Here is a 16,572-nt window from a genome sequence, read left to right as displayed (position 1 = left end):
GGAGGTAGGGCTGCTGTGACAAAATGGGGGTAGGACGGGTCCACTTGGTCACCTCTCGGCACTCCCTTATCCAGTTTGACAGCAAATGGACCAGGAATGGCAGGAGTGTCAGCCTGAGCAGGGGGTGACAGCCTGTGTTAGGCCACATTAGCCACTGGGACCAGCAAAGGTGCTAGCCGAGGCAGAAAGAGATCCTGAATGGAGACTGGAAGAGGGAGATGAGTCCTCGGGTAGCCAGGAGACCAGCTGCAGAAGTGAGCACTGCAGCTAATCCCACAAACCCTCCTCTTCCACATTTCCCCCAGGAAGAACAGGGGCACTGGCCTGTTCTACAAAAATCCTGGAGTCGCTGCTCCCAGAACATAAGATGAAGAAACAAATCCAAACAGCATGACAGTACAGTGTAATGGACACAGGGATGCACCACCCAGATCCACTGCTGCCAGGGGCTATGAGCAGATGGCCTGCAGCTGTCAGTCCCTTAAGGGATTGCCTCAAGGCAGAGAGCTGCCTTGCCAAGATCACATCAGTTCTCAGGTCAACCCAACGTGGGACAACTCTGAAGGGTCATCCTAGCTCCAGAGCTCCCGTGGGGTGGGTCAAGGCTGCCACTGGACCTGCATCACAATTGGATGCCTTCCTGCTTCTTCTGCAGGAGCTGATCCCAAGGACACTCCTTGGCCAACATGCTGCATTTCATACTCTGCTTCCTAAGAAGGCAACCTGCAATGCTAAGATCACCCATTAGGAAGTAAAAAGTAGAGGAGCTGGTTTTCAATGCAAGCCATGTAGGTTGGAGGGCTCACTTATAACCATTGCACTATGCAGTCCACTTAAACTGGGAGCTTAGAACTCCTTGAAAAGGTTGAGGCATAGGGGAAATCTCTGACCCTAAACCTAAAAAAAAAAAAAAAATTTTTTTTTTTTGAGACGGAATCTCACTCTGTTGCCCAGGCTGGAGTGCAGTGACGTGATCTCAGCTCACTGCAACCTCCGCCTCCTAGGTTCAAGCAACTCCCCTGCCTCAGCCTCCTGAGTAGCTGGGATTATAGGCACCTGCCACCACACCCAGCTAATTTTTCATATTTTTAGTAGAGATGGGGTTTCACCATATTAGCCAGGACAGTCTCGATCTCCTGACCTTGTGATCCGACAGCCTTGGCCTCCCAAAGTGCTGGGATTTCAGGCGTGAGCCACCGCGCCCGGCCCAGGACTGGAATTATTGAAGACTGCTTAAAAGTGACTTGAGGCCAGGCACAGTGGCTCACACCTGTAATCCCAGCATTTTGGAAGGCTGAGGCAGGTGGATCACCTGACATCAGGAGTTCGAGACTAGCCTGGGCAACATGGTGAAACCTCGTCTCTACTAGAAATACAAAAATTAGCTGGTGGTGGTGCATGCCTGTAATCCCAGCTACTTGGGAGGCTGAAGCAGGAGAATCGCTTGAACTCAGGAGGCAGAGGTTGCATTAAGCTGAGATCACGCCACTGCACTCCAGCCTGGGCAACAGAGTGAATTCTGTCCCCCACTCAAAAAAAAAAAAAAAAAAAAGTGACTTTTTTTACTCACTTTCTTTTTTTTTTTACTTAAGCAAATGAAGCTTGAGATAGAAATTATAGGGACACAATTAAGGGTTTTGTTTTTGCAGATCTGAGTCTTAGAAATCACATCCACTGCAAAATATCTAAAATCAGTGAGATTTCATTATTGGAATTAAATAATCAGAATTATGGCACCCATTAGGCACATAACCATTTCTATATTGTTCCCTAGAATCATCTAATATGCCAGTCTACAAAAATCTTTCTGTGTTTCCAAACATCAAGGCATGGAACTAGAGAGAACATATCTGCAAGTCATCCCATTAGAAGTCATTCTTATTCCTCCAGTAGCAGACCAAAAGGCACCTTCCCCAAAAATGATATCCACATCAAATCTCTGGAACCTGCGGATGTGACCTTATTTGGAAAAGGCTTTTTGCAGATGTGATTGAGTTAAAGTTCTTGAGAGAAGGATTATCCAGGTCAGCCCTAAATTCAGTGACAAATGTCCTTGTAAGAGAGAGGTGAGGGAGATTTGAGACAGAAGAGAAGACACCCACACACAGGAGAGGAGGCAATGTGAAGAGGTAGAGAGTGGAACAATGCAGCCTTAGGCCCAGGAATGCCAGGAGAAGACGATGGAAGAGGCAGGGAAGGGGTTCTCCCTTAACGCCCCCACAGGGACTGCAGGTCACTGGATCTCAGACCTCTGGCCTCCAGAACTGTGAAAGGATAAACTTCTGTAGTGTTAAGCCACCAAGTTTATGATAATTTGTTGCAGCAGTCACGGAACACTAATATGTCATCACACCTTCAGCATCAGAACACATCCAGGACTGTTTTGACAGTATACAGCTTTACAATCCTCAACTAGCCAAAGAGACAGTGGCAATAACCAGACTTCCCCATGTATAAGCACTGTGGGTACCATGTTGCAGAAACATTGCCTGCGGCTGTAGACACAGGAGTATTGATCTGCCTGTGGATATGAATTACAGCTTCTCTCCTGAGACAGCGCAGAGGCAGCGGGTGTGTGGATTTTTATATCTCGAGCCTATTTCAGCCAGAGCTATGCTCAAGGTCAAACAACTTAAAATCCAATAGACAGTCTTAGAGCAAAGAATTGATCTCACTTGCATTTTGCTAATAAAATAAAAAGTAACCCATTTATCAGGATGACATGCAACTGGTTAGCACCAAGCTGGGAATCAAATCCTCTAAAGAGAAGAAATCCTGTTTTCCACTGTAAAAAAATGTGTTGATACACTTGGCAAGGTTGTCAGAATAGGGAAGGGGACACTTAGAAAGTCAAGGAGAGACACTGTTCTTCCTCTTAGAGTAACAAGGAAATTCATTTCACAACACACCGTTTTGACAGTAGCATTGTGAATAGAGCCTATTGTTATCTCTGCCCTCTGGGAATATACAGAAAGACTGCCTTATCTGTCGAGGCTCAGGAACCTAATGGGGGCTATTTAGGAGCCCCAAATCTCACCATCTCCTCTCTGGGGAGTTTGGGGGAAAGTGGAAGAAATGAATAAAGAATTAGTTTTTTTAAAGTCTTCGAGAAATCTCCCAAGTGATGGCAAAGTATTCAGTGTGAAGGTTTAAAAGTGAACAGGCAGAAAGGAATAAATGATACACCACTTAACCCTCTGAACAATCCTGAGGGTTGAGTGTTATTGTTCCCATTTTATAGATGAGGCAAATGAGGTTCCAAGAAGTTGAAGGACTTGAGGTCACAGTAAGACACAAAGCGAGGACTGGAAAACAAACCTGACTCCTAATATCCTGCCCCTTGAACTCTACCACATTTCCCCAAAGTCAAATAGATATGTAAATAATAAGGAGTGTGTAGGCACCCCCTTGGAAGAGAAAGCCGTATACCTCACAACCCGTGAGATATGGGGGGCAGTCAAATAAAATAATTAATTTGTTCATATATCAGGTTAGGCCGGGAGTAGTGGCTCACACTTGTAATCTCAGCACTTTGGGAGGCCGAGGCAGGCGGATCACCTGAGGTCAGGAGTTCAAGACCTGCCTGACCAACATGGTGAAACTCCGTCTCTACTAAAAATACAAAAATTTGCCAGGCATGGTGGCGGGTGCCTGTAATCCCAGCTACTTGGGAGGCTGAGGCAGAAGAATTGCTTGAACCTGGGAGACAGAGGTCGCAGTGAGCCGAGAGCGCATACTGCACTCCAGCCTAGCTGCCAGAGTGAGAATCCATCTCAAAACAAAACAACAACAAAAAAATCAGGTTATGTCTATGTTTAACCAGTAATATATATGGGGCACAGGGAGACAAACAGGGCACAGTTGTCTCTACCTTGAAGGGGCATGAAGTCTAGAAGGAGAAATGTGAATTACAGAAATGATAAAGTAGGAACAGTGGGCGCAACAGGACACAGATGCTGACCCACACGGCAGCCCCGCAGGAAGAGGCGACTGCCAGGGACAGGTGGCAGGAGAAACTTTAACCCAATTGTGAGAAAGAAACTTTCATGCTAAAGAAAGCATATACAAAGAGAGGCGAGATGGGATATAAAAATGCTTTTAAAATGTATAAAATGTAAAGAATTATTTGAGAAGTCCGTATGGAAATTCACACTGGACAGACTTCAGCTTTTGTAACATCCAGGGTCAGTCCCCAGAACAGAATTAACTTATCTCAGCTCCTCAGACCATTATAAAACTGAAGTTGAAAAGGATTCTTTAGAACCATAACTATGTTATAACTAAGTTTTCATTACAGCGGTCCCCCTTATCCATAGGGGATACATGCTAAGACTTCTAGCGGGTGCCTGAAACTGCAGATAGCACCAAACCCTCATATATCCTACTTTTTTCCTATATATACACATCTGTGATAACGTTTCATTTATAAATTAGGCACAGTAAGAGATAAACAATACTAATAATAAAATGACAATTATAACGATATACTGTAATAAAATTTATATGAATGTGGTCTCTGTCTCTTCTCCCCCTCTCAAACTATCTTATTGTATGATAGTCACCCTTCTTTCTGTGAGGAAGAAGGGGTAGAGCAGGATGGCATGGATTTCATCATGCTACTCAGAACAGTGTGCTACTTAAAACTTGTGAATTATTTCTAGAATTTTCCACTTATGCTTTCAGACTGAAGTTGACTATGAATAACTGAAACCACAAAGACCAAAACTGAAGATAAGGGGGGACTACTGTAATATGTAATGCCTTAGTTTAGTATATTGAAACAATTACAGTGAAATAAGTATAATCAGAACTGAAAATTAGGGAATAGATAAGTTAAGGTTATGAAGACACATGGAGAGATAAACTATTATGTGATATCATGTGCAGTGGGCACCTCTACTTCTGTGCTGATAGAGTAGACACCCTTTTCCTTATCCCTCTGCTAGGTACTATTAAACTCTGGACAGTGAGGGTAAAATAAACAGAAGACACTAGGAGGTGGAGAAAAGAAGACCAACTAGGTAGGGACTGTGGTTTCCAAGTAACCTGGTGGTGAGCTCCCTGGGTTTTTTTTTTTTTTGCTCCACACGTTGCTGACTTGGACTGAAGAAGCTGCCAACCCAGAAACACAAATGGATGTCAACCAAGAAAGCCCCAACCAAAGCCTGCTCTGGGGCAAAACGACAGGAACGGGATAGCCAAGAAGACAGTAACCACTCTACTCCAGTCAAACACCAAAGAAAGAAACTATGACCCCAACCACACCCATGACAGCAAGGGCCAAGTGGAGAGCTCATCAAGCTACCACAACATGCCCCCAGTGCCCTGCAAACCAGATGGTGTCAGAGAAAGCTGAGGACAGATCAAGATTTTAAGCACCTTCCAGGTGACAATGATTTTTTATCACCAACACCTCCCTGTAGTGTCAGAGGAGACCACATGGGGAGCCTGGACTTCTGCCCCCACCTGGGGTAGTCATGAGGTAGCCTTTCCTCTCCCTAATGGGGTGGTGTCAGAGGTTGCCTGATGAAAAGTCGTCTTTCACCACCAAGCAGCAGTAACAAAACCAGCTTCCCCTCCCCCAGAAAATAAAAAGTATTAGTGGCGACTACGTGAGAGGATCAACAACAGGCTACTCAATCCCCTCCCGGTCAAGTTGGCATTAGTGGAAGCTTAGTAATGCTTACATCTATTCGGCAGTAACAAGGAACCCCTTCCACTCCCCACTGAGGTATCAACAGAGGCTGAGAGAGGAACCTGGACCTTTACCTTCACCTGGCAATAGCAACACAGTATCCTCCCTTCTTCTGCTGTGGGGGTGTCAGACAAAGCCAGCTAAAACAGAAGGTTTACAAAAATTCAGAGTCTCATAACATAATATCCAAAATGTCCAGCTTTCAGCTAAAAAAAACCATTCATCCTACCAAGAACCATGAAGATCTCAAACTGACTTCAAAAAGAAAATAGATGACAACACTGAGATAACAGGGATGTTACAATTACCTGACAAAAATTTTGAAACAATCATGGTGAAAATGATTCAACTAGTGATTATGAATACACATTAGAAAAATAAAAATATAGAAAATCTCAGCAAAAATAGGAGATATAAAGAAGAGTAAAAACAAAACTTTTAGAACTGAAAATGAAATAACCAAATTTAAAACTCAATAGATGGGCTCAACAACAGAAGAGAGGGGACAGAGGAAAGAATCTGTGAACTTGAAGACAGGACAATAGAAGCTACCCAGTCTGAACAACAAAGAGAAATTCAACTGAAAATAAAAATGAACAGAGCCTCAGGAACCTATGGTACTAAAACAAATTAACCATTTGTATCACTGGGGTCTCAGAAGGAGAAGAGAAAAAGGATTGGATTAAAAAACTACTTGAAGAAATAATAGCTGAAAACTTTCCAAATTTGGCAAAAGACGGCCTACAGATTCAAGAACCTAAGAAACCCCAAATAGGATAAACTCAGAAGAATCCTCACCAAGGAGTATCATAGCCAAATTTCTAAGAACTTAAAATCTTGAAAGCAACAAGCAAAATATGACACCTTACTTTAATGAGAAACAATTCAAATTACAAGGGATTTCTCATAGCTAAATGAAGTTCTCTAGACAGAAAGGAAACAACTTAAACTTTGGAACATCAGGAAGTAAAGAACATGATAAACAAAAATAGGGTTAAATATAATAGACTTTACTTAAGTTTTCTAAATTACGTTCAATGGGGTTGAAGCAAAAATAACATCATCTCAGCCTGGGCGATAGAGCAAGACTCCATCTCAAAAAAAAAACCACCATCTGCTGTGGTTCTACATGTATGTAAAGGAAATATTAAAGAATTATATTGTAAACAGAGAGGGTAAAGGACTATAAAGGGAGATCATTTCTACAATTCATGAACTGGTAAAATGTGAATGGCAAAAGACTGTGGTAAGTTGTATATATACAATATAATAGTTAAGCAATCACTAAAGAAATGATATAAATATACTCCAAATGATATAGCTAAATCAAAATGAAATTCTAAAAAATGTTCAAGTGACCCACATGAAGGAAGGAAAAATAACAGAGAAACCAAAAACAGAACAGAAAACAAAAAATAAAATGAAAGATGTAAGCCCTAATTAGTGCAATAATTACATAAATATAAATGATCTAGATAAACCAATAAAAAGACAGGGATTGTCAGAGTTAATTAAAAAAAGATCCAATTATATGATGTCTACAGGATACTCACATCAAATATAACGATGTAATGGTGAAACCCTGGGTCTACTAAAAATACGAAAATTAGCCGGGCATGGTGGCAGGCCCCTGTAATCCCAGTTATTCAGGAGGCTGAGGCAGGGAGAATTGCTTGAACCCAAGAGGCAGAGGTTGCAGTGAGCCAAGATCACACCACTGCACTCCAGCCTGGGAGATAGAGTGAGACTCCGTCTCAAAAAAAAAAAAACAACTATCCATCTATATACATATAATAATGTAAGCAGGTTGAAAGTAAAAAGATGAAAAATAATATATGATACAAATATTAATCAAAAGAAAGCATGATTTGCTGTATTAATGTCAGATAAAATAGGTTTTAGAGCAAGAAAATTATTAGATACAGAAAGAAATATTACATAATGTGTCAATCTACCAAGAAGACATAGCACCTTGAATGTGAATGCACCAAACAGCACTTCAAAATGTATGAAACAAAAACTGAAAATTGAAATAGATAAATTCATAATTACACTCTTCTTTCAAAAATTGATAGAACTACACAGAAAATCAGGAAGGAGATAGAAATATCAGACAATACAGGATCTAACATTTGTAGAACACTATATTCAATAGAATACACATTCTTTTCATGTGCCCATGGAACATATACCAAGATAGATCATATCATGGGCCATAAAACAAACTTCAGCAAATCCAAAATAATTTAAGAACATGGTAGCCAATCCTGATGTGGCAACCTGGAGCCTGATGCCAAGCAGCTCCCCTGTGGGCTAAGCAGGGGCTGGCATCATGGATTTCTTCAAAGCACTGCTGGAGAGGTCAGCACCTTGAGGCTTCCAGCTGCAAGGGGGCAAGGACCTCAATGTGCCCTTCTCCATTTCCTGGCTCACTCCTGGAGGCAAATGATCTGAGCCTGCATAAAGTGCCTCAGCTGGGTCTCAGCAGGTCTCAGCCAGTTCACAGCAAACCACAGGAGGTTCTGGCTCCTGCCACAAAGCCCCTGCAGTTCACGCTTGCACCCAGCACCTTCCTCAACAAGACAGCCTGGCCCTTCAGGTCACCCCACCTGCTGGCAGTGCACCACAGCAGAATGGACAGCTGCTCCAACTGCTGGTCCCAGATGCCATCAAGCAGTGGCTGATAGAGAACACCAAGGACTGGCCACCACAGCTTGGGACAGGCCAGTCACGTTCCTTCAGCATCCTTGTTCACCTCATAGACACGGAGTTCATACAAGACCTGGATGAGGAGCACCTGAAGAAATCAAGGGAAAAGTATGTCCTAGGGCTATAGAGCCCACACTAACCTGCCTCCAGGATTGGCACCACCAGAACTCTGCCCATATGCTCAATGTACAGTTGTAGATTAGCTCTCTCCAACTGGCTGCCCTCTCTGTCTACCTCTTTCTATTCCTTCTGTCCATGGCAATCAATAAACACAGCATCACAACAATTTAAATTACAATACCATTGCAATCACTCAAAAAAAAAAAAAAGGAAATACTTAGGTATAAATTTAACAAAACACATTCAGGTTTTATATGCTGAAAATTCCAAAATGCTGAAAAAAGAAATCAAAGATCTAAATAAATGAAGATACATACCAATAATCCAAGAATACCATGTTTATGGATTGGAAGACTCAACATAATGAAATTATCAATTATCCCCAAATAAATATGCAGGTTTAATGTACTTCCTATTAAAATCCCAGTAAGACTTTTTAAGAGAACAATCTAAAATTTATATAAAAGGCAAAGGAACTAAAACAGCTAAAACAATTTTGGAAAAAAAAGAAAAAATTTGAAGGAGTCAGATTATTATTCAGCAACTATAATCAAGACTGTGTGGTATTGGTGGAGGAATACACACAGATGACTGAAACAGAATAGAGAACTCAGAAATAAACCCACATAGGCCCAATTATTTTTTGACAAAAGTGCAAAAGCAATCTAATGGAGAAAGGACAGCTTTTTCAACAAAAGGTGCTGGAGCAATTGGACAACCATAGGTTTACAAAAAAAAAAAAAAAAAAAGACCCTTGACCAAAGCCTCACATTTCATACAAAGTTTATTTAAAGTGGATCACAGACTTAAATATAAGACACAAAATTATTAAACTTTTAGAAAAATATAAGAAAATCATCAGGATCTAGACAAAGATTTTAGGCTTGACACCAAAATCACAATCCATTTACAAAAATTATAAATTGAACTTCATCAAAATGTAAAACTTGCACTCTGCAAAAGATGGGATCCTTTTAATGGGTTAAAAGGATGGGGAAAATGTTTGCAAACCATATATCCAACAAAGAACTAGTAACTAGAATACATAAAGAATTCTTAAAACTCAACAGTAAAAACCAAGCAATCCAATTAGAAAATGGGTAAAAGACATAAAAAGACATTTCACTGAAAAGGATGTACACATGGCAAATATGCACATGAAAAGATGTTCATCAACATTAGTCATTAGGGAAATGCAAACTAAAACCACAGTGAGATATCCCTACATACCTATGAGAATGACTTAAAAATAATAGTCACAATACCAAATGCTAACAAGGATGTAGAGAAATTGGATCATTCATACATTACTGGTGGGAATGTAAAGTAACACAGCTATTCTAGCCGACAGCTTGGTAGTTTCTTAAAAAACTAAACACACAACCACCATACAACTCAACAACTACATTCCTGGGCACTTACCCCAGGGAAATGAAACTTATGTGTGCACAAAAATTTGCACACAATGTTTATAAGCAGCTTTATTTGTAACAGCACAAAATTTCAAACAACTCAGATGTCTTTCAGCAGGCGAATGGTTAAACACACTGTGGTACATCTACACAATGGAATTCTACTCAACAATGAAAAGGAACAAACTATTAATAACAATTGATAGATATCAATAACAATCTCGATAAATCATCAGAGCATGATGCTAAGTGGAAGAAGCTAACTCAAAGGTTTACGTACTGCATGGTTCTATTTATATAATATTCTTGAAATCATAAAAACTATACAAATGGAGATTAGTGAGGATGGGGGTGGTTCTAAAAGGGGTACATGAGGGATCCTTGTAGTGATGGAAATGTTCTGTATCTGGACTATTTCAATGTCAATATTCTGGTTGTAATATTGCACTTCTAATATTGCACTGTAATATTGCAGTTTCATAAAATGTGACCATTGGGGGAAACTAAGTAAAGGGAGCATGGGATCTTTCTGTATTATTTACAACTGCCTGTCAATCACAATTATCTCAAAATTTAAAAAATGCAGTGGAAATGGACTACAAGAGGATATATACAATAATTGCAACTATGTAAAAATATGGGCACAGTAGGGAAAGAGCATACAAACTGAAAATTCTTTGGAGTATAATTACAGAGAATTTAGTTTCCTAAAATTTAAAACCATTATTCTTTCACTGCATCTTTTATAATTTGTCTAAGGTCTTTGGGACAGCATTGTGCCGACTGTTTCAATATTTTTTACCAACATGTACAAATACCAGGTTTCAATTTTTGTTGCCAAGGGAACAAAAAGTACACCCAACTTAATCTGTCCATCAATGAGTCATATAAAATCTCTAAGCCTTGGTTTCTTTGGAAGATCAATAACATCTCTTCTATCTGCCTCACTGCATTGTTAAATGAGGCTCAAAATGGTAAGGTTCTTCCAATCTGAAAAGCCATTGTAAAGCCAATGTAGTATGCAATTGCAAAGTGGTCCCCCATTTTAGATAGCCAATAAGAAGAGTTTCATCAACTAAAATTGACTGAAGCAAGGAATTAAATTTATCTAGTGTTATGGGCCAAGTTGTGTCTCCCTGAAATTCATGTGTTTAAGCCCTGACCTTTAGTTCCTCAGAATGGGATTGTGCTTGAACACGGGGTTCTTAAAGAGGTAATTGAGGTTAAATAAATTTATTAGGGTGAGCCCTAATCCAATATGACTGGTGTCCTTATAGGAAGATTACGACATAGACATGCACAACCATGTAAGGACACAGGGAGGAGATGGCCATCTCCAAGCCAAGGAGAGAGGCCTCAGGAGAAACCAACCCTGATGGCTCATTGGCCTTGGACTTCCAGTCTCCAGAGCTGTGCAAGGATAAGTATCTATTGTCAAAGCCATCCAGTATGTGGTACTTTGTGATGGTAGCCAAGCAAACTAATACGCCAACCTTGAATCCTCCATTAAAGGTTTGACTGTTAGCGAGCTATGTCCAACAAAGGGTCCCACAGCATACTAACATGGATGTAACCTGGCCTTGGAATCAAATCACCCCTGGCTACAATTCTGTGTCTGCCACTTGTGAGCTGTGTGACTTGGGGAAATGACTTCCGCCTCTGGACCTTAGGTTCATCATGTATTAAAGGTGGTTCCTTCCTCCCAGGGTTAAATAAGGATGCAGTGAGACTGGATTAAATGAGGAGATGCTTATGAAGGCCTTACCCATACAAGGCGCTGTGTGTATTAGCTTTCCTTCCTTATCTTAAGGATTGTGTATCCCCAGATAAATCGATACCATCTTCACTCATAGAGTCCCTGGTACTTTTACACATGTTCACATTTTCATATGATTTTCAACTTAACCAGTCTTCGGTTAAGACAGGAAGAGTGGGCTGAGTGCTGTGGTTCATGCCTGCAATCCCAGCATATTGGGAAACTAAGGGAGGAGGATTGCTTGAGCCCAGGAGCTCAAGACCAGCTTGGACAACATAGTGAGACTCCTTCTCTACAAAAAAATAAAATTAACCAGGCATGGTGACACATGCCTGTGGCCCTAGCTACTTGGGGAGCTTAGCTGGGAGGACAGCTTGGGCCTGGGAGATCAAGGCTTCAGTGAGCTGTGATTGTGCCACTGTACTCCAGCCTGGGCAACAGAGCCAGACCCTGTCTCAAAAACAAAAAATAACAAAATAAAAACAAACAACAACAAAAAAAAAACTGGTAAACAGAGAAACCTAAATGATTTGGACAAAATACAGAGCTAAATGGTAGAAGAGTCCAAAATCCAGGCTTCCTGGCTTTTCTTTGACCAGAAATATGGAAACTCCTAGAGTGGAAAGAGGCTAACCCCATGCACGATAAGAATTTCTCTTGTTGGAGGCTGTGTCACAGGTCATGGTCACTCATATTTGGCTAATAAATCTCTTCAAGTATTTTACAGAGTGTGACTCTTTTCATCAACAATGTGTATGGAAGGGACAGAAGTAATTTTTCTAATTTAAATAAAGGGTATCCCTGCCCCCCAAATCCATCCAGATTCATTCTTCCCAAACACGAACTTCATTCTGTTTCTTTGCTATCTAAGATCCTTCTCTTACTCTTCTTCCCTGATGTTGGAAAGAAATTGCATCCAACTCGTTCCGTCTGACCATCACCTCCCCATGTGGTCAGCCTCCAGCTCCTTGTCCAGTCCTTCTAACAACCCCCCTCCACCTTGCGGGGCTCACTTCCCAGCTCACCCTTTGGCCACACTCACTTTCACCTTCAAGCCTCTGCTCTCACCCTCCCTCCCTCCCCTCCTCTCCATGCAAACTAAGCTTGAGACCAGCAGGGACTGCCCAACCCCCTCTTTATTTATTTATTTATTTATTTTTTGAGGGAGTTTTTGCTCTTGTTGCCCAGGCTGGAGTGCAATGTCATGATCTTGGCTCATCGCAACCTCCGCCTCCCAGGTTCAAACAATTCTCCTGCCTCAGCCTCCCGAGTAGCAGGGATTACAGGTAAGTGCCACCACACCTGGCTACTTTTTGTATTTTTAGTAGAGATGAGGTTTCACCATCTTGGCCAGGCTGGTCTCAAACTCCTGACCTCGTGATCTACCCACCTCACCCAAAGTGCTGGAATTACAGGTGTGAGCCACTTTGCCTAGCCAGGGACACCCTTTTTTAGGGCCCATGCCCTGACCTCTACTGCCCCAACCATGGAAAAAAAGGAAAATTCTGAGTTCCTTCAAGGGAAGCTCCAAGCAGCTCACTTGCCCAGAGAGGCAAATATGCAACTTTATAAGAAGATCATAGTAGCCTAAAATTATAGGCAAGGGAATTTGGAATTCAGAGATGTTTGGTTACCCTAGACGAACCAAGATATATCTTAAGAAATGTCCCTGGATTCCCCCACCAAGGAACCCTACGTATGTACAGACCCACTGACATGTAGACCTCAGATACAGGGAAACTGAGGGCTCAACTCTGACTGTCATTCTTTGCTCTAATTTCTTCCTGAGGGGCTTGGAGGGAATCACATCCGGAGTCAGTTAACATTTTTTTCATCTGGGCACACATTTTTAAACAAAGCTTCTCTTCCTTAACCAATTGTAAATCAGATAATCTTTGACTCTACGACCTGAAAGCCCCCACTTAAAGACCTCTCACCCATTTAGGCCAAATCCAATGTGTAAACTCCAGGTATTGATTTGCAATTTTGCCTGTAGCTTTTGTTTTCCTGAAATTAAACCCTGAATTTTCCTGAAATTAAGCCCTAGGTCAGGGTTTAAGCAATAGCTACCTGGTCTGCCTTGCTTGGCGCCCGGCAAATAAACGCCTTCCTTTCTATCCCTGCGACCTCAGTGGGGATTTCTGGACTTTGTGCACGGGGCAAGCGGACCCCAGTTCAGTTCTATAACCACCTTGCCTATTCAAGGCCAATTTTATTCCACTCCGAAGCCTCCCAGACAACAGCAACTCCCCCATTTCCCAACCCTCTGTGCCCCTGTTTCATTAATCAATTGACCTCAACTGGTCCCCCGCCCCCACCCCCAGGACTCAGCAGCTCCCACCCTGCCGCAATCACTTCCCCCTGGAAAACTTTCCAAATTAATCAGTAAGCCAGGACCTGGGGCTTTTGCTGGAAAGTCAAATGACAGGATTTGTTTGAAGACTCTTTTTCATTCAAAAATAAGCAGGGATGTTAGCTCAAGACACACACCCACACACACACACACAAATTCCTTCTTACAAGGCAAACATTCCATTTTGTTGGATCTAATCAGATCCTCGGGATATAGACCTAAGAATAGACATCTGTACTTCTCTCTCAACACCAGAGGTAACTGGGTGCCACCCTCCAGCAACACTGGGGCATAGCTGAGGAGGAGGAGGGGAGGGGAGGGGAAAGGTCAGGGGTCAAAGGTCACTAGGTACCTTCACACTGGCCAAGATGAACTCTGGAGAACTATTTCATAAAAGCAGATCATAAAACAGCCTTTGGTTCCCTCATGGAAATAATATTGTAACTGGAAACCGATTCAGCACCATAAATATACTGAAAGCAAAGACATCCCATCTTTATTAGTCTATTTTCCCACTGCTATAAACGACTACCTGAGACTGGGTAATTTATAAAGAAAAGAGGTTTAATTGACTCACAGTTCTGCAGGCTCAACAGGAAGTATGACTAGGAGGTCTCAGGAAACTCACAATCATGGCAGACCGCAAAGGGGAAGCAAGCACATCTTCCCATGGCAGCAGAAGAGTGAAGCGGGAGGCGCCACACATTGTTAAATGTGCAGATCTCGTGAGAGCTCACTCATTATCGTGAGAACAGCAAGGGGGAAATCCGTTCCTGTGATCCAATCACCTCCCACTGAGGCAGGAGAATAGGGAATTAGGGTAACCAAGGGTTAAGGCATACGCAGAAGAACAGCAGGTGCAGCCAGTTCCAGGCAAGATTGGGCAGCACACAGGCCACATCCTGGCTCCTATGATAACAAGACAGGAGTTTCCACTTCAGCTTCTGATTGGTCATGGGCCAATCCTTCATAGGGTGTAACCAATTGAAGGCCTCTCAAGGGCACCTCGGAGTGTTACCAAATTCTTTTAGCCTAATACAAACCCTAAACAACAATGCAACTCAGGGGCTCTTGATCTGCTTGCTCCAGCCTGTTCCCACTCTGTGGAGTGCACTTGTACTTCATAAATCTGTGCTTTCTTTGCTTTATTCTTTTGTTGCTTTGTTTGTGCTTTTTGTTTGATTATTTGTTCAACACGCCAAGAACCTGGACAACTCACAGTCAAGACCGTCCATTTGGTAACACCACCAGGCCCCTCCTCCAGTTCAACAGGAGATTTGGGTGGGGACACAAATCCAAACCATATCACCATCTATAAATCAGTTCTTAAATTACTTACAAGAAAAACCTATGCAAGAATTGGCATAAATATACCATACATGTTAATTAAAAGAGAGGTTCCATTATATACTCATAAACACATGAATGTACAATTCTACTATCAAATGTACTATCATAAATGTTATCTACTATGAACACATTAGCTATCATTGTAAACATCGAGTGAATACTTATTTTCCTTGCCGTCTTGGCATTTGGACAAGTTTTGTGAAGATGATTTGCAAGGTCCAGGTGTTCTAAAAAAGTCCGTAGAGAAAGTTTGAACAGATGTAGCAAAGACAGTGAGTCATCTTAGAATACTTGGTCCAACTTAGAACAGCCTCAGAGCCTCATAGGTGACAGGTGGGCAAGTAGAGGTGGCACAAAAAGCATGGAAGCCTGAGACAGTGCCCAGAATTATTCTGGAAGGAGAAGAGAAAGTAAAGAGTCATCCAAACATTAGTGAATCTTTTGGCAGGTGGCAGGGGGAGAGGAGGACCAACATGGGCTGTGGCCACAGATACTGAGGTGGCTGAGTCCCGCATTCGCTGTGAGATGGTTAATGTGACATGTCAACCTGGCTGGGCCCCGGTGCCCAGTTGTTTGACCAAACACCAGTCTAGATGTTGCCATGAAGTTATTTCTTAGATGTGATTACATTTAAATCAGTAAACTTCCAGTAAAGCAGACTACCTGTCACGATGTGGGTGGGTCTTATCCAATCACTTGGAGACCTTAAGTGCAAAGATCAAGGTTTCCCAGAGAAGAAGAAATTCTCCTGAAGACTGCAGCAGAGAAACCTTACCTGAGTTGCCAACCTGTTTTGCAGAATTCACGCTCAGGACTGCAACATCAACTCTTATCTGAATTTGCAGCCTGTCAATCTCCCCTGCCGGCTTCAGACTTGCCAGCACCCACAACTGTGGGAGCCAATTCCTTAAAATAAATGTAGGCAGGTAAATAGGTAGGCAGGTAGAGAGATAGGTGATAAATATATAGATAGAGGGATGATAGATGATAGACGGATAGATGCGAGAGGAAAAGAGAGAGAGAGAAAGATAAGTATCTTTTGTTAGTTGTTTCTTTAGAGAACCCTGACTGATACAATCTTCTAGCATCTTGAGCCAAGAAGGAAACAATTGTGCATAGAGTGGCCTGGACAGTAGAGAAGCTATAACAGATGAGGAAAACTGTGGTCGAGAACTCC

At 41.9% G+C, this 16,572-nt stretch overlaps 1 pseudogene; it reads left to right on the top strand.

The window, feature by feature from the left end:
* The first annotated feature begins 8,027 nt into the window (after positions 1-8,027).
* LOC115899621 lies at positions 8,028-8,602 on the top strand (annotated as a pseudogene).
* The last annotated feature ends 7,970 nt before the right edge of the window (positions 8,603-16,572 follow it).

This window comes from Rhinopithecus roxellana, chromosome 9 (assembly GCF_007565055.1).
Source record: "Rhinopithecus roxellana isolate Shanxi Qingling chromosome 9, ASM756505v1, whole genome shotgun sequence".
NCBI classification, from domain to species: domain Eukaryota; kingdom Metazoa; phylum Chordata; class Mammalia; order Primates; family Cercopithecidae; genus Rhinopithecus; species Rhinopithecus roxellana.
The sequence above is the reverse complement of the archived record's forward strand: the minus strand, read 5'-3'. Positions and strand labels throughout refer to the sequence as shown.